Source organism: Nyctereutes procyonoides, unplaced genomic scaffold (genome assembly GCF_905146905.1).
Source record: "Nyctereutes procyonoides isolate TBG_1078 unplaced genomic scaffold, NYPRO_anot_genome, whole genome shotgun sequence".
In the NCBI taxonomy this organism is placed as follows: Eukaryota; Metazoa; Chordata; class Mammalia; order Carnivora; family Canidae; genus Nyctereutes; species Nyctereutes procyonoides.
Genome location: NW_026575020.1, coordinates 40,773,542 through 40,797,993, shown reverse-complemented (window position 1 = coordinate 40,797,993; position 24,452 = coordinate 40,773,542). Strand labels below are relative to the sequence as shown.

Here is a 24,452-nt window from a genome sequence, read left to right as displayed (position 1 = left end):
CTTGAACAAACCGACAGCCTGGTGAAGGGCTGATTGTCAATACAAACAGATAAGCATTAATAATCACTCTTTCTTAAAAGCCCCACTTGCATGTCCCATTTTCCTGAGGATGCCACCTGCACAGCTGTTCCTAATCAAGGACCATTTAATTCATTCCCAGATCATTGTCTGCATTAATTGTCTTAAACAAACCGAAGTTCATCTCACCTTATTCCCCAAGGGCCTGGAAGGTTTCTAATTACCTGTAGGTGGTTCTCCACATAGCCCGGCTTCATTAAAGATCACAATATGTTCCTCTAATAGGTTTCCCATTAAAATCCAATGGGTTCCCATCAAAATGAATTATGTGCCTGAAAAAAAATCCACTAAAATATATTTTAATTAAAGTGAATTAAGTATTGCATATGTCTGTTTCTGCCAACAGGTTGCACTTGAGACTGACAGCAGAAAGCAGAGGGGAGAGGTAGGAAAGAGGAGGAAGGGGAGGAAGCAAGAAGGTTCATTCATGGGTGAAGAGCTTTAGAAGCAGACAGTGGCTCTGCTGCACCTGGCAGTGTGGCTTTAGACAAGTCATCTCATCTCTTTGAGCTTTAGTTTCCTCTTGTCTAAAATGTAGATGATAATCCCTAGCTTCCAATTTATTTTTGCTAGGATCAGAGATAAAATAAATAAAATGCTTCACACATAAAAATAGATGTCACTGTTATTATATAATATTATAAGTAAATATTGTATTTATCAGCTGTACTGTGTAACAAAAACTTCCCCAAATCTCAAAGGCTTACAACAGCATATCTTTATTTCTCACAAGGACTACAAGTTAGCACTGCCTCAAATGACTTCTGCTCTGGGACCCAGGCTGAAGAAATAGCCCCTACTCTGGGACATATCATTTTCATGGCAGAGGACAGAAGTGCAAGAGAACAAGCTGAATCATGCCACTGCATGCAAAGCTTGTGCAAGGCATCTGGGTGTCACGTTGCTCACTTACCAATGGGCAGAGCAATTTAAGCTGCCAAGCCTGGTGGTGCTGAAAACTATTCTTCTGCCTACCAGGAAGTAGGGCAACCACATGGCCATAGAATCCTCTTACAAGGAAAGGAATGAATAACTGTCAACAATAAAAGAATTCACCACAATCCTATCACTAGTTATTATAGCAGTGTTTCCCAAGCTTGTCCAACAATATCTTTTGAGGACCAAAATGTAGAGACCTGAATCCTAATTCAAAGCTACTTAACCAGGTTCTCTAAAGGAGGGTCCTGGAAATCTATTTTTTAACGAGTGTCAGATGATCATCTTTATTATCAGGAACATTTGAGAAACTGTTTTATAGAATAATGGACAATATCATAGACTTGATTCAGACAGATCTGAGATTGTAAACTGTCTCCACCATGTATTAGCTGTGTAATCATGGGAAAGGTTTTCAACCTCTCTGAACTTCAGTTTCTTTATTTGTGAAATAAGACAATATATGCAAATCACTTAGCACAGTGTCTGGTCTAGGACAGGCCTTTGATAAACAATAGATCTTTTTATTTTTAAATAATAACAATAAAAATAAATAAATAAATAATAACAATAATAATGATTTGATAATGAATGCAAACTGCCCAGATCAATGGGTTACAAATGGTAACTTTAAGAACCATAGTACTAAATTATAATAATGATAGTAATCAGGTACATAATATAAATATGTAATAAAATATACTTATCTATAGCTATTTATGATAGCTATAGATCTATTTATTATAGATATAGTTATCTATAGCTGCCTTATGCTCTAAATTCCTTAGTATGAGTCCTAAACTCTAACTATACATTAGAATCATCTGTGGGACTTTACAAATTCCTAGTGCCTTGGCCCCACCCCTGGAGATTTTGAATCAATTAGTCTGGGGTGTGCTCCATGCTGGCCAAGCTCCCTTAGTGTTGCTACCACACAGCCAAACTGCTACCCTAAGGACCTGCTACTCCAAGTGTGGTCCATGGAACAGCAGCAGCAGTAGCAGACCCTGAAAGCTTGTTAGAAATGTAGAATCTCAGGCCCCACCTTGGATCTGAGGTTTCAGAATTCACATTTTGACAAGCCCCCTTGATGAGATTGTGTGCATTAAAATTTGTTAAATGGTGCCCCCAAGAACCTCATCCTCTTATCCCCAGTTGACCTCTCGCCCAGTGGTTGCATCCCTCAACTTCTCTGCAGCACTCAACACTGTTGAACAGTTCAAGCTTGAAAAACACTCTCCTCCCTTGCCTTCTATCATACCATACACTTCTGTTTCTACATCTCTGGCTCCTTCTCATCTTTTCCTTCATCCTTCTCCTCTAACCTCTAAAGGTTTGAATGCCTAGGGCTGCATTGGGTCTTCTATTGCCCTCTGTCCCTAGATGTCTTCATCTGATTCCATGATTTATCTAAAACCACCTGTTGAAATAAGTATCGTCGAAATGGTTCCTGAGCTGTAAGAGGTGCTGGGAAAATCAGTGCCTCTATCAGGTCAACTCCAAGGACATGGAGCCTATATAAAGCTCTGTGCTTGGTTTAATGCCCTGTAATGCCCTGCTCTCATCATCTTGAAATTCATAATAATTTTTGACCAAGGGGCTCTACATTTGCATTTTGCAATGGGCTTTGCCCTCTGCTCCTACCAAGACTCTTACAGTGGGCAGCTCCCAAAGGAATGAAAAAACTTAGGGTCAAAATGGCAAAACACCCCCCACAATAAGTTCCCCTTACCCCAACTCATTCCTCTCCCAGCCACCACCACCCCACCTTTGTAAATGGTGCCACCATCCATTCTTCAGACCAACCATTTTGCCAGGATCCTTGATGATCCTTGACCCTTGTTTCTCATTCCCTACATCCACCCATCCACCTCTGAGATATGCTTGGAGTCAGTCTCCTTTCTCCTCAGCTCGAGCCCTACTTGACTCTTGCTGGGACATTTGATACTGGTCTCCCTGACCCTCTTGTGCCTGTAGAGCAGTCAGAATGATCTTGGGGTAGGGTTGGGGTATCTGATCACAGCATCCCTCAGCTTGAAAGCCTCTGATGGCTTCCGACTACTCCTCTAAGGCCCCTGTCCACTCTCATTTTCTTCCCATCCTCCCTCAGTGGAAACTGAATGACCCTCACTTCTTCTACCTCTAGGGTCTTGGCATAAGCTGTTTCTCTGCCTAGAACCTTCTCCCTACCCACACTCCATGCCTCTTCCTCCATGCTTCCTGCAGCCTTTAGCCATCCTTCCAGCAGCCATCCTTGATGCTACCTCCCCATTGGGGGTTAGATGCTCTTTTTTTGAGCTCTCTAGGTCTCTGTGCAACCCATCCAGCCCTTTCCACCCCATCCAGTCCTTCTCTGCCTGTATCTATGCCCACATCCTCTGTTTGACTCTGATTTTCCCTGTCTTGTTCTCTGCTGCAACTCTGGTGCCTGGCACATAGTCAGAGCTCATTAACTGCCTGTTGAATGAATGAATGAATGAATGAATGAAACCTTCCCCACCTTTGCTGCTAATCTAGCCCTGAGAAATGAGCTATCCCCTTGTTTTCCAGACATAGGCTTTACTAGTACAGTCCCCTGGGGTCACAAACACGGCCCACAGTAGACCAGAGACTTGCTGTTTCTCCTGGCTCCTTTAAAGGGAGCTGCCCACCCATGCCAAGTCCCTCTAGTGATACTTTGGGGGTATTGCCCTGATCCCACCCACTTCCCCATCTCTCCAGACCACCTGCCAGGACATCCATCAGTAATATTCCTCATCCCTATTTCCTCTTTGGCTGTACTGGATGGAGTCAGCTCTCTTCCAGTGCTGTCTCTTCCCAGTGACATCCATCGGTAGCTTGAAATCAGCCCTGGTGGAAATATTTACCCCATGGACATTGGCAAACACTACAAATTAGGGCTTTGTTGCTGTTGTTGGTAAGAGGGCTGGTTTATAGCACACCTCTGGATTCTAAGCTGATGGCAGTTCTGGTGCTTGTTCAGACTCTATGCAACTTTAACATCCGGACTCTGGCCCCATCTCACCTGACTCCTCTCTTTTGGGTACCCTCTCCTCCCTCCCTGTCTCCCCATCTCTCCCCTAAGTACATTTCAGATTCTCTATGATCATGTCCTTTCTCTATCATTTTATGAACACGTGGCCAAGTACAGCTCGTTGATCCCGCTTTATGTTTCATTTTGAATAACCAGCCAAAAAGGAAGCCCAGCATCGCTGACCACCAGGGCTGAGTCACAAGACAGAGAAGCTGATTGGCCCAGCTTGAGTCAGTATCCTGGTATAGGCAGGGGGGCCAGAGAGGTGGGTGCTAGTAGGGCCTGTGGGGCCCCACCGTGGGAGGAGGGGCAGGTCTCAGAAAAGGAGACAGAGGCTGGAAGACCACAGAGGTTGCCCACCACATCTGCCTGTCCAGCAGGACCCTCTCAGAGGTCAACTCGAATCACCTGTCCCCATGAATTCAAATTCATTTGAATTTTTGGCTGATCTCCCCTCTCTGCATTCCAGCCCATGCTACTTCCCTCCTCAGAGTCTCAGCTTCCTCATCTGTGAAATAGTGGCAACCTAAAAAGCAGGGTGGGTGTAAGATCCTCCATCAGATCATGTGGGCAGAGTGCTCAAGGCCCAGCTGGTCACTTACTGTGTCACCATGACACATTCAACTTCCCTAAAGTTCCCAAAGTTCCCCTGCTCCTCACCAGCCACCAATCTCCTCCCTTTCTGTCCTGCCACCACCATGCTTGCTGCTGCCAGTGTGGCCCTTGGGTGCTTGTGGTCACATCCACTGAGACCCCACTACCACCACACACATCTCACTAATTTGGGACACGTACCAGCGTGCCTGTAATTGGCTGTAGAAGCCACAATGTTGACCACTCTCTCGATCACTGAGCCTAATGGTTCACCTGGCTGAGCTCCCTGTGGCCCAGCCACTCCCCAGAGCTCTGCCTGACATCAGGTGAGACACACTGAGATGCACAGGGAGGGAGGCAGGGACCGATGGGGCCTATAAGACATCAAATGCCCCAGGTATTTTTCAGGGTCTCTTAGGACACCCCCTAAATCCTGCGGCCAGAAGCAGCTGTTATCGTTATGTTTCTTGTTGTTAGTGTTATTATTTTCCCCCACACTGAGCAAACATCCCCATCTCCTACTCTCTTCTCACTGGGGCTAGGTGCCGAGGTTTAGAGACACAGCAGATATGGGCTCTGAATTTGGGAACCTCAGCCCATGACCTAAGGCTGTCCAGATCTCACCAACCTATGGGTGCAAATAGATCACACCCAGCGTCCCAGGCCCAGGCCCACCTCCTTGCCCATAACTCCAGTCTACCACCAGCTCCCTGCCTGCCATCTCCACAAGTCAGTGTTTTGCTGTCTTCGAGTGGGGCCTTCCACGGGCCCATGGATCTGACTGGACTGCATTCGCTTCTGTTGGCCTCTGCCTCTGCATTTGTACAGTGGACCTCTCAGGGCCTGCTGGGGACCTTGGCTGTCCCCTGCTCTACCCAGACCCTGCCTCACCTGGCTTCAGACCCTCACTGAGGGCTCTAGTGCCCAAGGCCCAGGCAGCTCCTGGGTCTGTGACAAAGCACTTGAGGATCAGTCAAGAGGTCCTTGAAGCCGAGGTGCTTAAGCCTTAATGTGATACATAAACTGATGAAGCTGTTCTGTTCTTTTTTTTTTTTTTTTTTTAGATTTTATTTATGAGAGAGAGAGAGAGAGAATGAACAGGGGGTATGGGCAGAGGGAGACAGAGAAGCAGACTCCCCATTGAGCAGGGAGCCTGATGTGGGGCTCGACCCCAGGACCCTGGGGTCATGACCTGAGCTGAAGGCCGACACTTAACTGAGCCACCCCAGTGCCCCAAAGCTATTCTTTTACAGATGACTTTTTTTAAAAATAAGATGCACCCCTGACACAGGGCTTGAACTCACAACCCTAAGCTCAAGAGTCACATGTTCTACCGACTGAGCCAGGCAAGCACCCCAGTGAATCTGTTCTTTTAGTTCAAAACCACACGATGGCTTTCTCCCTTGGGTGTGACATTTACCTCACAAGGATGTGGAATTAAGGGGGCTTTCGGTTTCCAGGCATTCCCTCGAATCTGGAACTTTCCTTTGTGCTCAGGCTCTGTTGCTTACTCCAGAATCCACATTTTCTAATGATTAATTCTCCTTTGGAGGCCATGCAGTCTCTCCCTGCACTGCAGCTTCCATTGGCCATTCTCGGTTGTAGGTAACAGAAACACCTAGCAAAATTTCCTGTGTCCCAGGTAGAGGCAGCTCCGGGATGCAGGGCTATTTTCAGGTCCGTGCCTCTTGTGACAGCTTGGGGTGGTATTGGTCAGCAAATGTTTACTGGTCTTGTCTCTCCTGGACTGAATGTACATCCCATCCCAATATGTTGGGCCTAGTCTGTGGCTTTCTTTAGCCATTGGAATGTAGCAGGCATGACTTGAGCCAAGGCCTTAAATGTGCTCGTGCCAGTTGGTTTGGTCTTGAGCTTCCACGATCTGCCAGGGAAAGACCTCTCCCTGGTTGCTGAGGCCCCTTCAGCCTGGGTCCCAGAATAAACACATACAGAACAGACTGGAACCTGACCCTAAAGCAGAGTGGCCCAGCCTCGCCCAGCCTAAATTAGCTGAACCACAGTCAACCTGCTGACCCATGAACCATGGGTATACAAAGACAGGCCTGCTGTGAGTCACTGAGTTTGGGGAATGGTTGTTTTGTGTCACTATTATAACAATAGCAGATTAGTGCAGGTGCTCTCAGGGGCTTGCTCTATCCCCAGGCCTATGCCCTCAAGTTTTAGGTGGGTGCTGCAAGATGTTGGCCACAGGGATAGGCAGGAGAAGGGGACAACTTTTCTCCATGTAGCTTTTTGTTTTTAATCAAAAGAGACATCTTTTTCCAGGAGCTTCCTTCCCAATCAACATCTCTTCCAGTTTCATGGACAGGGTCACAGGTTTGTCACCTATGTCCTAATTGATCACTGACAAGAAGAATGGAACCACTGTGATTTGTTCATGTTAGTGAACATTTCTTCCCTCCTTGTAGTGAGGAAGGGCTTCCATGAATCATGGGGGCATCCAGTGGTCAGCTGAAATGTGGGTTCCATTAGCATGGAAGGAAGTGGGCCATAGCACTTGAGTGGGAACCCACAAGGTGGCCACAGCCTCCTGCTGCTCCAGGAAACTAACAATCAAATGTCATATTTCTTACTGCAGGTTTCAAGTGCAGAAATGTTAAAATAGCACTGTTGATTCTTATTTCTCTGTGATTCCAGTAGGTCCTCTCAGAGTTTGCAAATTTAAAGCAGGTGGTGGACAGCTAGATTTTAGTAGCAGACCAGTTTTTTAAAAAATCAGGCAGAACTCAAACTATAAGACAGGTAAAGAGAGAAATCCTCTGGCTTATGGGGAATATGCATATGTGGCGGTGGGAGGGGGAAGGATGGTAGGGAGCTCCAAGCCCTTTTTTTTTGGCCTTCTTCTTTACTCCCACCCACCCAGGACCCCTGAGATATTGTCAAAGAGCCCAAGATTCCACCAAAGTAAGGTGGAAATCATTATATAAAGAAAATAGAACTCACACTTATTGAATGTCTTCTATGTCTTACGCAATTGAGTCACATTTGTGTCTTGAATCCAACAACATCCTTTACACCTACTTTAAAGAGAAAGGGAGTCATTGCCTAAGGTTATACAGTAAGTCTGGGGCCAGAATTAAAAGCCAGATGTCTGCCTCCAAAACCAGTGTCTGGTCTTGGAACAGTGCCCATTCCCTACCCTCAACCCCAGGAATGGAGGGCAAGCCTCAGGACGGTGGTCCAGGTTGGCTTGGGGGTGGTGTTTGGAAAGAGCAGCCATTCTGGAATTAGTGCAGTGACTTTTGGAGAGGCTTGGGTTTGAGTCCCAGCTGTGACCCCAGCTCTATGGCCCAGGCCAGGTCTCTTGACTGCTCTGCATCTCACTTTGTTCATCTGTAAAACAAGATATTGGGTGCTTGCAGCTTTGACATTCTAAGACCTAAATTTAGACCACCCAGGTGGCCTGGATTGACACCTGCTGGGCAAGTCCTCCCCATCAATGAGACAGAAACCACATTGAAGGGCTGGGCCTCCATGGGAGGAAGAGGAACCGAGCCCTCTGCACCCCCACCCGCCTCCATGCACCACACCATCTGACCTGATTAAAACCCAGCCGGAGGGGCCTGCCAGTGACTCAGACCCTTGCCTGATCTGATTGTCAAAGTCAATTCCTAGAAGTTGAAAGTCACTTCTCTTCGGCAGCCACTGCTATCACCTCCCACCACAAGGCAAGTTCTAATTCTGTCCTTCTACCACAGAGCTGTGGCGAAGTCAGTGAGGGCACGAGGGGATTTCAGGGGAAAGTCTGTTGGAAGTCTGGAGGCCAAGTCGTGTTGGAAGGATGAGGGGTAGAAGACAGTCCTCGTCATGGGAGGAAACGGGATGTATGAAGTAGGCAAGGGGACAAGGCCTCAGCTCTGCTACATAATTACCAGCTGGGTGATCTTGGGCACATTATGTAATTTCTCTTTGCCTCAGTGTGTGTAAAAGAAGCAGGAAAACCCTCCTTCCCAATTTCACTTGTCAGAGTTAACCACTGCCAATGGTTCAGAGTGTGTCTTTGCAAACTCTTCTCTTCAAAGATGTAAACCCAGAAGACAGAGAAAGATAGAAATAGAGAGATGGAAAGGTGAGGATGGCATTGGTCGTCGCCAGCTCAGCAGTGGCATCATCTATGCTGACAGGAGGGTTGAGAGCACAAGGCTGGCTATGGAGAATGTATATTCTCTGACTTCCCAGAGAATATAAGCTCAGTAAGAGCAGGAACATGTCCTGTCCTGTCACATCCCCAGCGCCAGGAACAGTGCCTGGCACAAATAGTGGCAGGAGGTGGAAAAGCTGGAGTCATGGTTGTCCCCTGACAAAGTAAGTCAGCACCAGGTTACCATAGGTATGGGCTGCAACAGCGCCTCCTGCCGCGCACCCACCTTCCAGACACATCTGCTGCTTCAAGTCCATCTTACTAAATCTCCCCCAAAGCGGCTTGGCTCGTGACCCACACTACCCCAGCGCTGCGCAGGAAAAGGAATTCTGGGAAACGTAGTTTCTGCTTAGTTAGGTTAGCAGGGTGCAAAGCCAGCATGCTTCAGCTGATCAAGATCCCTCCGGATTATATTGTGACAGAGCAGGAGAGTTGACATTACCTCCGTGACAGGGAGCGCAGGGGGCAGACAGTGAATGCACACTGCCCTCCACCCCAGGTGAGTGTGAAGTGCTTCTGCCCCTGGTGTGGGGTGGGGACGGAAGAGAACATTCTGCAGATCAGTAGGCGCATACTAAGCGCCGGAGGCTATGGTGATCAGGCACAGCAGTGAGACTTGGTTGGGATTGTGCTAATGCACCATCCTCTGCTGGGATCCGTCAGGTTTTACGGGGGGCTCCACTGCTGAACCATGTGGGGATCTGATAGGAATCAGCGTTCCTGCATTCGTTGTCTTTGAGAGTGGCCCTGGTCTCTGCTAGTCTCCCGTGTGCTGTGCTCTGATCTACTACCTGCGCTAGGCTGGTGGGCCATTTTAGGGGCCTCCACTCCACTTTCCCTCTGAGGAGGCCTTTTACGCCACAGGATGAGGAACCAAAGTGAGGGTTCTGCCAGCTATGGAGTTGATCCATCCCAATTACCCACTGGAGAAATGACCAGGGGGGGTCTGCGGGTCCAGGAGGCCCACTGTGAGGTGTACTTAGGCCAGCACTCCATTTATTGCCTATGTACACCAGGCATAGCAGGTTGGTGAGTTCTCCAGTCTAATATCATAAATCCATTCCAACAAATCCACCTCTCTGAGCCTTTTGGTCCCTCCCTTAGTGTTCTTCCAGGGCAGTTTTGTCAACTCCACCACATCTACCATAGACTGACTTCATATCTAAGCCTTTAGAAGCCATTCCAACAGCCCTAGGAGATGGGCTCATGCTCTGCGTCATAGGGGAGTGCCCCTAGATCAGTAATTTCCCCATTCAGCTTTATACCTTCCCTGCGCTGGCTGATAGAGGACCTTCAAGACCCACTCCCGGGGGGTGTCCTCCTGGTTCCTGTTGGTACACAGCCAGGCCCTGCACATCTCTTGATAGAGAATCCATTTCCTCCCGCTGAAGAAATGATACTAGCCCTCTCCGACCACGCTGAGACCTGATTTCAGCTATTGGACTGGATGGCAAGTAGGAGAAGCATGGTGAAGAAGTCCACATCATCTTGAGAGGCATCCAGCTCAGAGGAGGCCTTTGCATGGTTGCCCACCCAAGGGAAGCTCTAGCAAGGAGGAGGCGCCGCTTCTACCAGTCTAGAGGCTCAGGTTTATCAAGTATACCCATGCAAATATTCCATTACAGGTCCCAGGACCCTGGCCTTTCTCTATCAGCTCTCTGACTTCAACATGGAAGGCTCCCTGGGGCTGGGAATTTAGCCTCCTGTCTGCCTTCTCTACTCTTTCAATCAGATCTTGGGTCTGGTTTTAGGGAGTCTGCCCTCCAGCTTTGGGAATGAACCAGCTAGTTAGGTGCTGCGCGGCAGCCTAGCAGCCTCCCGGCATTCACTTGGGGCCCTAAGTTGATAGTGGGCTGACCTGTGCCTCTCATTTTCTTCCTTCAGGGCTTTCATGGCAGTTGAACTCACCTGAACAACCCTGCAATCCTCTGAGTTACCACTGGCCCCCTGCTGCACATTTCTCAAGTGCTAGAGCCACTAGATAAACCAGGGCATCTTCTTCCACTTGCACCTCCTCCTCTCTGGCTTGGCCTCAGTGTCCCACTCTGTAAACACCCCACACTGACACCTGCCTCCTTGCTTGAGTGCCACCCCTATCATGATTCTCGGATTCTCAGATTCTCGTTGGGCCTGACGTTCATTTGATGGGTTCCCTTCCCATCAAATGGCTCCATCCTGTGGTTCCCTCCTGGCTTCACTCCTTGTCTTATTCAGCTCAACCATCACATCGTCATATTCCACGGGCGACTGGAGTTCTGCACTCTTGCACACTGGTGAATATTGCAAGACAAAAATCACACAACTGAGCTGCCAGTTTGCACTCTAAATCTGTGACCATGAACCTCTGATGGGCCCTTTAAGGTGCCCCACAGAGCCCCCTGTGTTTCGCTTCTCTGGGGTGACCATGCCCTATCTTCTCTCTTTTCAAGCTTGCCACCCCCTTGCTATCCGCCTCACTCTCAGTAGGTGACCTTGCCCTAAATGTCATTGGAAGAACAGGTGTTGAGAGACTTAACTGCCTACCTAGTCTCCCCAGCCCTGTGGACCTATGGTATCTGCCTTGGTCTTCCATGACTCCCTCCTGACACCCATAGGCCGAGACCCTTCTCCTCTCAGAGGCTGGAACCCTTCATTATGTCCTTTTCTCCTCCCTCCCTGCAGATCCGTGCCTAACAGCTCGCAGACCGGCTCCAGGGTTCTTTACAAAAGTACTCCTTTGGGCCCCACCACACTCCCTCTACCCCCAACTTCTCAGAAGAGTCTCCTCTTCCTCCCCTGCCTGACCCTTTCCCCAGTCCAACCCGAATGGCCTCTGTTCCCCAGAGCCAATCACCCAGGGAGGGGCTCCAGGGTGCTCATAACTCCCAACTGGTCTGATCCAACTTGAGCTGTGCCCAGACTCTCTGTTTGATCACCCTCAAGTGGAATCTCAGCTTCTCTTCCTTTTAGAGCTTCATTTGGGGGCACACCCCTTGATTCTAGGCTTGGTGCTAATTTCAGCCAATTGCAAGTGGTCTGAGCTGATTTGGGACAAATGCAACCAGCCAGGACCAGCTTCAAAAGGTCTGAATCGGCTGCTTCAGTTTATGTAGCTCAGACAAATTCTGCTGATCCAGCCTGGCTAACGCAGACCAACCTGGGGAGTTGTGGACAGGAACTGCCAGGGAGCAGGATGTAGGCTGAGTCCATCCAAACCGGTTTGTTCGCTGGTCCCATCCGGTTTGTTCTGGTCATAGTGTGAGCTTTTGAAGTGTATTGGGAGGCCCCATAAATTTTTGCTTGGAAAAAGAAGCAAAGGGTTTGGAAATCACTGGGCAGATTGATTGCTAAGATGGCTTCCAGCCTGCTCTCTGTGGTGTCAAGTGCTGAGGAAAGGCCAGCGCTGACTTCTGTCCAATTTTTTAAATCAATTTTTAGAGCCTTAATTTTAATCATAAGTTTTTATTTGAAACTGAAATTTTTAGACTTTGATTTTCAGAGCACTTGCGGGCTTAAAAAGGAGCAGAAAGTACAGAGTTCTCATATAATTCCCATTCATTTCCTTATTATTAACATCTTGTCACTGTGGTTCATTTGTTACACTTGATGAGGCAGTATTGATGCAATATTATTATCAACTAAACTAACTAGTTCCTATTAGGACTCATTCTTTGTGATTTGCGTTCTATGGGTTTGGGCAAATGTGTGATGACATGCAGCCACCATCGCAGAACCAGGCAGTATGGCTTCACTGCCCTAAAATCTTCTGAGCTGAGTCTGTTCATCTCTCCCTCTCTTCTCCACCCTAAACCCTGGGTGACCACTGATCTTTTTACTGTCTCTGCCATTTTGCCTTTTCCAGAACCTTATACAGCTGGAATCATACAGTATGTAGCCTTTTTAGCCTGGCTTCTTTCATGTAGCAATATGCATTTAAGATTCTTCCCATGTTTTTTCATAGCCTGATAGCTCATTTCTTTTTTTCCTTTTTTTTTTGTGGTAAAATATAAATAACATAAAAAGTTTCCATTTTAAGCATGGTTAAGTGTACAGTTCAGTGGTCATAAGTACATTTACATTGGTGGGCAACCATCACCACCACCCACCTCCAGAACTGTTCGACTTTCCGAGCTGAAACTCCGTAAACAATAACTTTCCATCCCTATAGCTCATTTCTTTTTATCACTGAATCATACTCCACTGTCTGGTTATACCACAGTTTATGCACCCATTCTCCCACCAAAGGACATCTTGGTTGCTTCCAAGTTTGGGCAATTATAAATAAAGCTGCTATAAATTTTTGTGTGGACCTACGTTTCCAATTAGGGTAAATACCAAGTAGTGTGATTGCTGGATGCCTGTCTGATCTGATTTCATCAACGTTATCAAGTACCTGGGGTGGACAACAGCCAGTCCCAATGCTGTACAGATGTTGTTTTATTTAATTGCCATGAAAACCCTGGAAATGGGTGCTGTCATCCCTGATTTACAGATGAACAAACTGAGGCTCAAGGAAGTGAAAAAAACTTTAGAGAAACATGCAAGACTAGGGGCGATGGGGCAAAGAGATGATTTCTAATTTTCTTTCTAATTCAGCTTTGCTTTGTTCCTTTTCTCTTTGTGATGAAGCAAACACATTTGTTTTCTGATCTGATTGCTGTTAGACCAGTATCCTTTCCTTCCCAGTTACTCTTTATTTAATTAGACTAGCTCTCTGGCTCAGAAGCCAAAGACCTGCTTTGGCTAATAAGGGCACCCTCCCTCCTGCAACACACACACACACATTCCCTTGTGAATCCTTTCTCACGTAGCCACAGTCTGGACTTGCTTCAAAGCAACAGCTCTCGGTTGTGAAAAAGCAAACATCTTCAAATGGATGAATCTCTTTCTTTTAGAGGACTCTACTCCCCGGGGTGTCCCATGATTGTGGAGTCCCTGGGGAAGATCGGAGGGGTTTGGCAGTAGGGAGCCACAGCAGACAGCAACCTCTGTGGGTGGCTTTCCTGTGGTCCATGGTGGACAATAGAATCCAGGTTCATGGGGTCGTGTCATGCAGAATCCAATGAAAAACTCGACCAGGGAACAGACTGGGCCCACCCATGCCCACAGCTTGGCTTCCAGACCCAGTCAGTAACCCCCAGATGGTCTCCCTTCCCCACCCCCGGCCCATTGCCTCCATCCCCAAGCCCCCTTAAGTACCAATAATGGAAGTGCTTACTAGGCCCCGCAACTATTCACCCTTATCTTTTATTTATAGCTGACAAAGCTCCAAGCAGGAAAAATATAATCACACTTTAAATAATGGAAGTTGTAGGTATTAGAGCTACATGGGCAGTTACTGGAGGTGCGGCGATGTCTCCCTGCAGACTTGCCGGGGCGCATGCCGACTGCATTTTTAATTTTTAAAACATATTTCTTCCCAAATTATTCCGCGTTACAGAGGAGCCACATTTATGGAGGTGATAAATTACTGTAATAAAGTGCCTCTTCCTCAAATATATAGGACGAAGCCACGCTGAGCACAGCCCAGCGCAGGCGGCCCCGAGAGAGCGGCAAGAAGTCCCACTGCCTCACTCCTCACTTTAATTATTTGGCCAATGTGTCCTACATTTTTAATACAGTCACAAGTTTTCTTTAAGCAAAGAATTCGACCTGACCACGGATTTGCATTTGTGTGTGCCCATGTGTGCAAGGGCATATGCATGGATGCAAATAAACATGTAGTGTGCATGTGTGTGCATCTGTCTGTGAATACACATGCATGCTTGTTCACATGTGCAAACGTGTATATATGTAATGGCCTTTGGATGTCCTGATGCATGCAAATCTCTGAGTGTGTAGAGTATGCATGTATTTGCACACTTACATGGATACATATGCATTTAATTAAACATGCATTTTTGGGCAGCCCCGGTGGCGCAGCGGTTTAGCGCCCCCTACAGCCCAGGGCATGATCCTGGGGACCCTGGATCAAGTCCTACGTCAGGCTCTCTGCATGGAGCCTGCTTCTCCCTCGGCCTGTGTCTCTGCCTCTCTCTCGCTCTCTGCATCTCTATGAATAAACAAATTCAAAAATCTTAAAAAAAAAAAACTGGCCATCATCTTTGGCCTAATTAAAAAAAAAACATGCATTTTTGTGTAGACTTGTCTTTGTGTGTACATGGCACTCGTGGATTTGTGTGCGCTAGAGCACACAAGTATGGAAGTATGTTTCCAAGCATTTTTTTTCTTGGTGCTGGTCTGCCTTCTCTGCCCTCATGTGCATTTGAATCCTTTCTTCTGCATCAAACCAAATCCCCTCCCACCTTCCCTCATGCAAACAGCAAAGCACAGAAGCTAAACTAAAGGTCAGATTGCCTGGGCTGAAATCTCAGCTCTGCTTGCTATTACCTACACCACTTTAGGTGAGACTCGTCATACCTCACTTTCCCCATCTGTAAGATGGAGTTCAAGTTAAGAGTATCCTTTCTAGGGCTGCTGGGGAAATGAATGGGCTTAATACATGTAGAGAGGCTCAAGTGAAGTGAGCACAAGTGTTAAGTATTGTTCTTCCTTCCTTCCTGCCAGACACAACACAGGCTGCTAGAAGCTTCCTTGGAAAGTTACACACAAGAGAGAGCCCATAGTGGGGAACCAAAATGGGGTGAAAAAGTGGCTAAAACCAGCACTTACCTCCTCTTGCCCCAGTCCACCCTGTGGAGCCTGCGTCCTTCTAGACAAGTCAATGGGCTCTTGAGGGCAAGGCTGTGCCCTCCTCATCTTGTAAGGGGCCACCAGAGTAGGTACCATGAATATTCACCATCTGGACAAATCATAAGCAGCTGATGGGAGGAGACATGGGGAGGGCAATGGGAGCAGGTGGCTTCTCTGGAGGCGATAATCTAAGGAGATAGGGATGAAGGAGTGGGAAAGTCTGCCAGGGAAAGGAGAAAATCCAATAAGGGGTACACATGAGCAGGTTCCTTGCTGGGCACCTGGGACTTAGCCCCCCTGGGGACCCACCAAGCAGCAGTGTGCAATGTGCCCAGAATGGTCCTACCTTTGGTCACTGTCCACAATCCATCATTGGGTGAGGGCTGCTCTGTGGACATTCCAGCCGTGGCATTTCTGGGTGCACTGTGGAAAGTGGGCTTCTGTGTTACCTGAGAAAGTTCTAGGCAGGGAAGTGGAGATGTGGGGGCTGGGGATGGGATAGAGGATGTCCCCCCTACAGCCGGGACAGTCACTGGGAATTCAGAGGTAGACTGAGGGGGTATAGGCAATGCATGAAGAGTACTGTTCCAGGTCAGCATTGAGTGTTCAGACTCATGGATGGACAAAAAGGTGGACAGGGAGTCGGTCAGCCGGGGAGGTTGAGAAGCTGGTCGGTGGGGTGACCCTAAGTAAGGCTCACATCTTCCCCTGTTTCACTTCACTGGTGAAGGCTTCTGAATTGTCAAAACTAGAAAAGCAGGAGGGGAGGCAGCAAAGGATCATGCCAGGGCTTTGCCATGGCCTCCCAATCCAAAGGCCAATGTCGGGGACTGCCTCTCACTGAGGTTCTGCGTCCTGCACTCACCCTGCACACCAGCAGGCCTTCCCCTCACAGACACTTTTCACGCAAGGCTGAAGCTGCTGCTCAGGGGATTGGAACCCAAGAAGAAGCCAGGGAGCTAATTCTTCAGCCTCCTCTGTACTACTCCTGGCCCACACAGTCCTCCAGTCCCTCACAATCTCCTGGTTCCTTTCCCTTCCTCACAGGTATCCTTCTGCCTCTTGACTTTGCACATGCTGTTCCCTCTGCCTGGGATGAGATGACCCTCCACTCTGAGCAACTTGGGAACTTCCTTTAGTAATTCGTAATTAAACATTAATGTTTAATGTTTCAGTAGCTGTACTTAGAGCCATGCATGACACAAGGTAAGCTCTAGACAAGGGTTAGCCATTAGCATCATCAGTATGGTTCAGGGTGACTTATAAGATCCAGGTGAAGGCAAAAATAGAACTGCTGTGTGCCAGCTGCTGCAGAGAGCACATGACTACTCCCCATCACGCCATTTTACAGATGAGGACACTGAGGCTCCAAAGGTGTCACACAGCTGGAAAGGGGCAGAGCTGGGACTTTGGTGAGTCTGTTTGGCCATAGCCCTGTGTTCTTGCCAGCAGTCTCTCTTCCTTCCTCCCTCACACCAGTGGGACTTTGAGGGGCTATCGAGGATAGGGAGCAAAATGTGGGCATCAGGTTTTGACAAATCTGGGTTCAAATCATAGCCTTCCGGTCCCTAACTGTGTGATCGTGTCGAGCCAGTGACATCCTCGGTCTTTGCTTCAGTTTCCCCACTGTCTCCTGAGGATTTGGGGGACCCTCTCCAAAAACCAGATTTTCAGGACGCTGAAAAAAAAAAGATTCACATGCACAGATCCTTTCTAAATAGAATTTTACTTTCATAAGTATCTGTATTTGTGATTCTGTTTTTCTTAAGGCCAGACCTCCAAAGTATAAGCTTCTGGGCCCCCAAACTCGATCTTGCCTGCAACCCTGTCTCTAGTTCTTCCAGTCTGACAACAGAGGAGTGTGGCAGCACATCCATCCCCAACCCACTTTCTGCCCAGAGGTCAGTGCCTGCCCAGTGGGGACCCAAGACTTGGAAGATGAAGGGACTAGGATGTTGTCCAGTAAGTTAATGCCAGAGCTGGGCTTGAACCCATGTCTTCAACCATTGAGACTGGGCTTGGCTTCCTGCAGGAAAGGGGGTAGGACCAGGCCCTCACTCAGGCTATGACTCAGAAAAATGGCCTGATGCCCTTCACAGGGGCCGAGAGGGGCAGGGGTAGCTGTGGGTGGGGGTGTCCAGGGATCACTGCTAAAATAAGTAGCAGCTTCCTTTGAAATGCCTCTGTGGTCTGTGCAGGGGAAGGAAGTGGAGGCCCAGAAATGGGAGGGGACAAAAGGGTGAGAGCTGCCAGTATCTCAGATACCAAGCTGGGGCAGCCCCCACCCACCCAGATCCAACAGTTGCTCCCAGCCAGGCTGCATCGTTGAGGCCTGAGGAGCCCAGGCCCACCCCTCCAGGCCACTCTTGGCCTGGTCCTTTTGCCTGCCCCAAAGTGCTCCCCATACCCTGACTTCATCTGGCCTTTCCCCTTACCTGGAATGCTTTTCCCCCACTTTCTCCTTCAAGACACAAGGTCAATGTCACCTCTTTTGGGAAGCCTTCCCTGACCACCCTTGAGACAGCCAGCCAGACACATACATGGGGGTGGGGGGGAGATTCAGGCACCCATAGAACCTCATTGTAAACAGTAGTATTTGTTATGACAGCTGGCATTTACCAAGTGCTTCACTGTTTACATGGTACCAGGTGCTCTGCATGGATGATCTCACTGAATTCTTGCAAACACACAACACTGACGTTATCAATAGCTTCATTTTACAGATGAGTAAACCAAGGCTCAGAGATGACCAACTTCCTTAAAGTCACATGGTAAGAAAATGACCCTAAGTGTAACCCAGGTCTGACTCCACAGCAGGGTCATTCAACCAGATGCCATCCCCTTAGACTAAGATATGAATGGGCCCTCCCCAACCCCTTGAAGTTGCACAACACACCTGCACTGAGGAGGCTCAGTGAAGTTTAATTTTTAGCCTTGCCCTCTGAGCAGCTGGGAGCTATAGAATGCTCTAAAGGGAGAGGAAGCCAGCTTGTAATGAGGAAGCATTTCTGTGGTACACATGTCTGGTAAACTGTATGAAGAGATCTCAGAAGTACCCCCAAAGCTTCCCTACCGTTTTGGGTTTTCTTTTTTTCTTTTTAATTTTACTTATTCATGAAAGACAGAGCCAGAGAGAGACGGAGGCAGAGGGAGAAGCATCATGCAGGGAGCCTGATGTGGGACTCAATCCCGGAACCCTGGGATCACGCCCTGAGCCAAAGGCAGATGCTCAACCGCTGAGCCACCCAGGCGTCCCTGTTTTGTGTTTTCTTTAACCCTACTCAGGTTCTCTGTTTACAGATCTGTCCCTCAACCTCACTTCCCACCCTCTCACCTGGGAGATCCTCATGGGCAGAGAATGAACTTTGGTTTCTTGGTCCACTAGGGACTACTTGGTACCTAGGAGACCAGGACAGATTTGTTAAATGAGGGAACAGAGGGAGAAAGTCATGAAGCATCCATGCAAAAATGAACAAATGAATGAAGACGGGTCCCTCTGATGTCTCATAAGTAGGAGAGGCACAATTCCAGCTTAAAAATTCTAGGTCGGTCTCCCGGTATGCCAGCCTGTATAGGTGACTGGCCATTTGGAGAGAGTTTGGCCCAGGCCAGTGTCTGGCAGGGAGCCTGAGAAGCCCCCTTGCCACCTTATGCTCCACAGGGACAGCACCCCAGCTCCTTGGGTCTGGGCCCTGAGCCCTCAGCAGGGCCCATGGCTGCTCCTCCGGGCCTTCGAGCCCCCAAGGAGGCACCTCCTTTCTGCAGCTGCAGCAGGTCAAGAGCCTCTAACAAGAAGGAGGAAGCGAAAGCTCTATGTGGATGAGTCATCGAGGGTTCTGGCATGGAGTGGCATGCCAGGAGTGGCAGGGGCGGAAGAGGCTGGCAAGAAGAGACGCTGGAGTGAGGAAGAAGAGCGAGGAGGCCACGGAGCGTGAAGGGTCCGAAATCCCCTACTGGCCCCTCGGCAGACACTGGAGTCTTCAGCTGGAGAGCAGGTGCAGAGATGCCATCCACAGTCATGTCACTGAGGGCTGTTGTAGGGCAGAGCAGCCAGATGGAGATGTCACAGAGGCTGCCATCAGGGCAGGGTTCTGGCACCTAGGCAGTCATCTGGCAGTCAGGATGGCCAATGGCAGGCCAGGCGGTAGGCAGGGCGTGGGCTCTGGATTTCTACCCCCTGACTGGGAGCCCCAGCCCTGTCTCTCATTAGCTGTGTGACTGCAGACCAGTGGCTTCTCCTCTCCAGATGCCCTACTTCTACTTCTGCTTCTGTCAAGTGGGGCGAGGGTTCCTACCTTGTGCTTTAACACATGAGAGGCACGTGGAAGCGTTCCTCCTCTAAGGAATCCCACAATAACTGGTGACAATTGTACCAGGCGAGGTATCAGCAGGAAAACCAAAACACTAGGTTTCTAATGGAGAGAAGTTAATATAGGGGGCTGGCTAGAAGGATAGAAGAGCTGAGAAACCCAGTGGGAGATGGTACTGCAGCCCAGAGGCCAGCAATAGCAGGGAGCTGGTGGCATCTCCAAGTTTGGAGGCTGCCAGGAGGAGGTGACTTATCATCAGAGGGGAGACACAAGGAGAAGGCAACTCCACATCACAGCGGGGATGGGTGGTGTGGGCCACAGAGATAAAGAAGGAGTCTGGGGGGCCAGACCACAAAGGAGAGGGTCGGAGGGAGTGCCACAGAGGCAGCACAGACTCAGTCATATCCTACTTCCTAGTGGTACCATCTTCATTCATCTGCTTTACCTCTTCAATTCCTAACCTACAAAACAGAAATGAGAATAGCACTGAATAGTAGCAAACACTTATCCAACTCACAGTTCTCACGCAGCCCTGTGAAGCAGGGACTACGCCTACTATTATGCCCATTTTACAGATGAGAAGCTGAGGCTCAGAGATCCGGTCACACACTGGTATGCGGCAGAGCAGATTTGACCCAGCCTGTTGAGACCCCACGTCCTGCTCTTCCCCACTACACTCTGTTTCCCAATCTGCCATCAGCGTCTCTCTCCCCAGCTGGCCTCACCCTATCCTCTCTCCTTCAGAGAATTTTACCCAGTGCCTCCAACCCAGATTGGTAATCAGCATCTGCTCCCAGCAGTAGGACCTGACACCAGACTTACCATTTCTCTCTCAGGCCCACGGGCCCTGGAGTCACACCAATGTGAATATGAGCCCAGGCTCTGCCATCTTCCAGCTGTGAGGCCTGAGAGAAGCTACTTCCCTTCTGAAAGCCTCAGTTTCCTTGACTCCAGCACAAGGGTCTTGTCCTGAGTTCGCTGGGCTGGGGTGGGGACTGCTTGAAGCCACACTTAGGAAGCAGGTGGCACCGGGAAAGGTGTGCATGTGTGCGGTCCATTAAACTCTTATCAAAACTTAGTCATATCCATAGTCCCGGGGACAGTGCCAAATATTTCTTTGCTTTTCCTGAGTTCTCACCCCATGCAGAGTGTGACAGGGGGAAGTGCTGGGCATTGCCCATTTGCTTTCATATGTGACAGCCCACCTCCTGCAAACTGCTTTTCCCAGGCTCCTTTGCCAACTGGCTTCATGCTAGGCTGGGCCACTGGGAAGTACTGGGAGAGGTCTGGGGAGGTGGGAGACACCAGAATGTTTCTCCCCTTCTCCCTCTGCTTCGTGGGGGAGGGTGTCATTGTTCCAGTACTGTCTTCTCATCTTCAGCTCCTACAAAACTACCCAATCCTCTGTGGTTCTGCCATGCAGTGGCTCCTGCCATGATTCCACCACCCCCAAGCAGAATTGTCACCTCCTCCGCGTGTTGCCCCACCCTGACCTGGTAGTAGCTCATGCCCAAACTATACTGTCTTACCATTTGCTGTTTGGCTTTTCAGCTCTTTCCTCTCCTGGGTAACCAATTGCCCATATTAAACTTCCTCTGTTTGAAATATCTGGGGTGCCCTCTGTTCTTCTCACTGGCCCTGACTTTTGTAGGAGACATCGAGGACTTCTTTTCCTGTGGAATCGCTTCCCTCTTCTCCAAGCCCAGAGTCCTTGGCCTGGGTGGTTAGGCTCAGAACCTGAGTCCAGTGGGCACATCACAGTGGGGCTGGATGGGGCTATAGCTTCTTTGAGCTCCTTCCAGTGAACCTTCTCTCTGCAAACAGAACCTTCTTGTGCTGACACTGCCCTTTGCAGCAAAGGTGGAGTGTACCGTGATGCTTCAATGCTGTCCCTTTACTATGCCGCACACAGGGCTTGTCTGCATCACGGCTGGGAGGGACTGCGAGGAGTGGGGGTAGAGAAGGTAGTGAAGGCAGCAAAAAGCACCCCATCCCGCCAGCCCTGCAGAGGGTCTGGACAGAGCAGGCATTAAGCAAGCTTTTCCACCAGCTTCAGGATCATCTCTGACACTCAGGCCAAAGCCTTGAATTTTAAAACCAGCCCTAAAAAACAAAAAAAACAAAAAACAAAAAAACAAAAACAAAAACAAAACCAGTCCTGAGGGGAATGAAGGTGCCTTCATGATAGGAGCCACTCAGGGCCCCACCAGTTAAGGAGTAAGGAAGCTAGGACAGACTCCTTTGAGTGAGTAGGGAGGTGTAGTCCTGCCTCCCACCCAAAGCCCCTGAGACTCCTTTTGGGAGCTGCTCACGGAGGTCCCCTAGCTGTTCCCATCCCCCCATACTCTTTTTTCCCTTTCCAGAGCCCTGGGTAGTCACTCAGGGCAGCCCCCTGCCTCTAGGCCGCAGCAGGGCCTGATCAGGTGGAAGGCTCCAGCAGATCCCTCAGGCCCTTTCTGGGTGTATCCTATCCCAGCCTCTTGCCCCTCACCCAGGGGCCAAGGCAAATCTTAGGATTTCTGGGCTCTCAATTTCCCCATATTATCCATGTTCCTTGTGGGTGCTCACACAGGCTCCCACAAAGGGAGGAGGAGCCTGATAACTCCTCCAGACCAGCCTCACCCTCCATGGCACAGGTGGAGAAATTGGGCTCAGAATGCAGACTTACTGGAAACATGCAGGGTCCTTGGCAGGTTTGTGGGGAGCGATAGGGTGAAGCACGTGATGAGCTGGGCCGAATCCCCAGGGACACGTGTCCTACACCAGCACTTGCATGAACATCCATACTTCACGTGCACTCACATGGACCAGAGGCTGTACATGTCTACAAACCATCACACCCCCACAGAGACCACAGGCTCAGCAGTCGGGGGCTCACACCTGTGTGAGCACACACACACATTTGTACTCACAGTGGGCAGACACGACCACCCACCAATATACACATATACATGATTCACACCCACATGCACATCCATCGTACACACTCCTAGCCACACAACCCACACGTGGTCCCAGGGAATCACGCCCACGTGCATCATCTCACATGCATGCAATCTGTAACATGTCCCAAAATATGCATGCATGGGAACAGCTAACACACACGTACATCTGCTCACCAAGGTACCCCCAAACACTTGGACTCACTTCCTGGGCAGATTGGTGCATTTACTCCTATGCGTCTACAGGGCTTAAGGCAGCATCCAGACAACCTTCAAGTATCACTCCCCTGATGACCATGGACCATGGGGATGACCGTGCCACAGGCAAATCCTCCCACCTAGCTCACATGTGCTGCTGCTCACACACAGACACAGGCAAACACACTTTCACACAGAGTTTCCCCACCTGCTGGCCTCCTTCATTTGCTCCCGCAGCATGTGTTCTGACCCCTTTTGGTAAAACCCTCCTTGGTGAGAACTCAGTGCCACCTGGCCACCTTTAGGACTAAGAAAGCACCCTGTCCACTCCCCAGGCTTGTCTCCTAGACTGGAGGGCCTCAGTCCTGGGAAGGGGAGAGGGCTGCTCAGAGCTCAAAGTCCAAGGGCCAAAGTCTTATTTGCAGGCCCGGGGCGGAAGTTGCACAACGTGTCCCAAGCGGTCAGGGTGACTCCAGTGTATTGTCTGTGTTTCCCCTTGGCTGCAGGCCCAGACCCAGCCCGAGGACCTATTCCTCTGGCAGAGGAAGGGAAGCTTGGCTCCTCTCTCCCTTGCCTTGGGAACTAGTGGCCAAAGAGGACTCCACCAGTCCCCAGCTGTGTGTGCCACCTCCTAAGGCAGAGATGCACAGAACTCAGAAGCCAACCTCTCCTTTGCCCAAGGGGCAGCTGAGGCCCAGGGAAGGCAAGGGGCCTGCCCAGGGTCACACAGCAAGCTGGAGGCCCAGTGAGACTTGCATCCAGGCTCAGTTTTCTTTCTAAACCTAAGAAGAACCTGGTAAGGCCCAGTAGTTCAAACACAGATGAGTAGAAGTACTCTGGGTGGAGAAGGAGGGGACCTGAGAGTCTGTGCATAGGGACCCTCTTCACCTCCCAGTCCTCATCCTGACAGTGTAGCAGAGAATCAGTTTGCCATATCACCAACTCTTGGAGCTAATCATATTTACCTCGACTTAAAAAAAATTCTTTAAATGTGTAAAGTCTTTAATAATATGCAGGAGATGAATGGGCAAAGCCTTTGGAGGCGCAAGGGAAGCCAGGGTCGGGAGCCTCAGACCCCTCCACCTCTGGGATCTGCAGCTCAAACTGGGGTGCAGCCTGATCTCCCTGCTGTCTTTATTCCACTTCCCTCCAGTGGCTACATCAGGGAGGTGAGGTAGAGACAATGGAAACATTCTTGAAAATGCCAGAAATCTTCTGAAGCTATAAAATCCATCCCATGCCTGTTGGCCTATTCTCTTTCTTTCCCTTCTTCCCCCCTTCCCAACTCTCTCTTCTTGCCATTCTTCCCCCTGCCTGCCTTCCTTTCTCAGATCATCCAGCAGGAAGTCTCAGGGCAGATGGGGGGGGGGAGGGTGCAGGGATGTGGTGACCCCTGTGAGGCCAGAGTTAAGGCTGGGTGGGACCCTAACCTAGAGGGTCAGAGGACAGATGTATGCAGGGGATGGAGCAGTTGCATCATCCATGTGGATTAAAGGAGGCAGATTTCTTGCTGACAAAGGAGGCAT

At 49.4% G+C, this 24,452-nt stretch overlaps 1 long non-coding RNA gene across 1 annotated transcript; it reads right to left on the bottom strand.

The window, feature by feature from the left end:
* Positions 1–14,001: 14,001 nt before the first annotated feature.
* On the bottom strand, positions 14,002–23,245 carry LOC129508965 (uncharacterized). The gene is made up of 4 exons (XR_008664253.1): positions 23,135–23,245; positions 22,455–22,666; positions 20,609–21,889; positions 14,002–20,247 (listed from the first exon to the last, which is right to left on the bottom strand). It is a non-coding gene; the product is annotated as an uncharacterized LOC129508965 (long non-coding RNA).
* Positions 23,246–24,452: the final 1,207 nt, after the last annotated feature.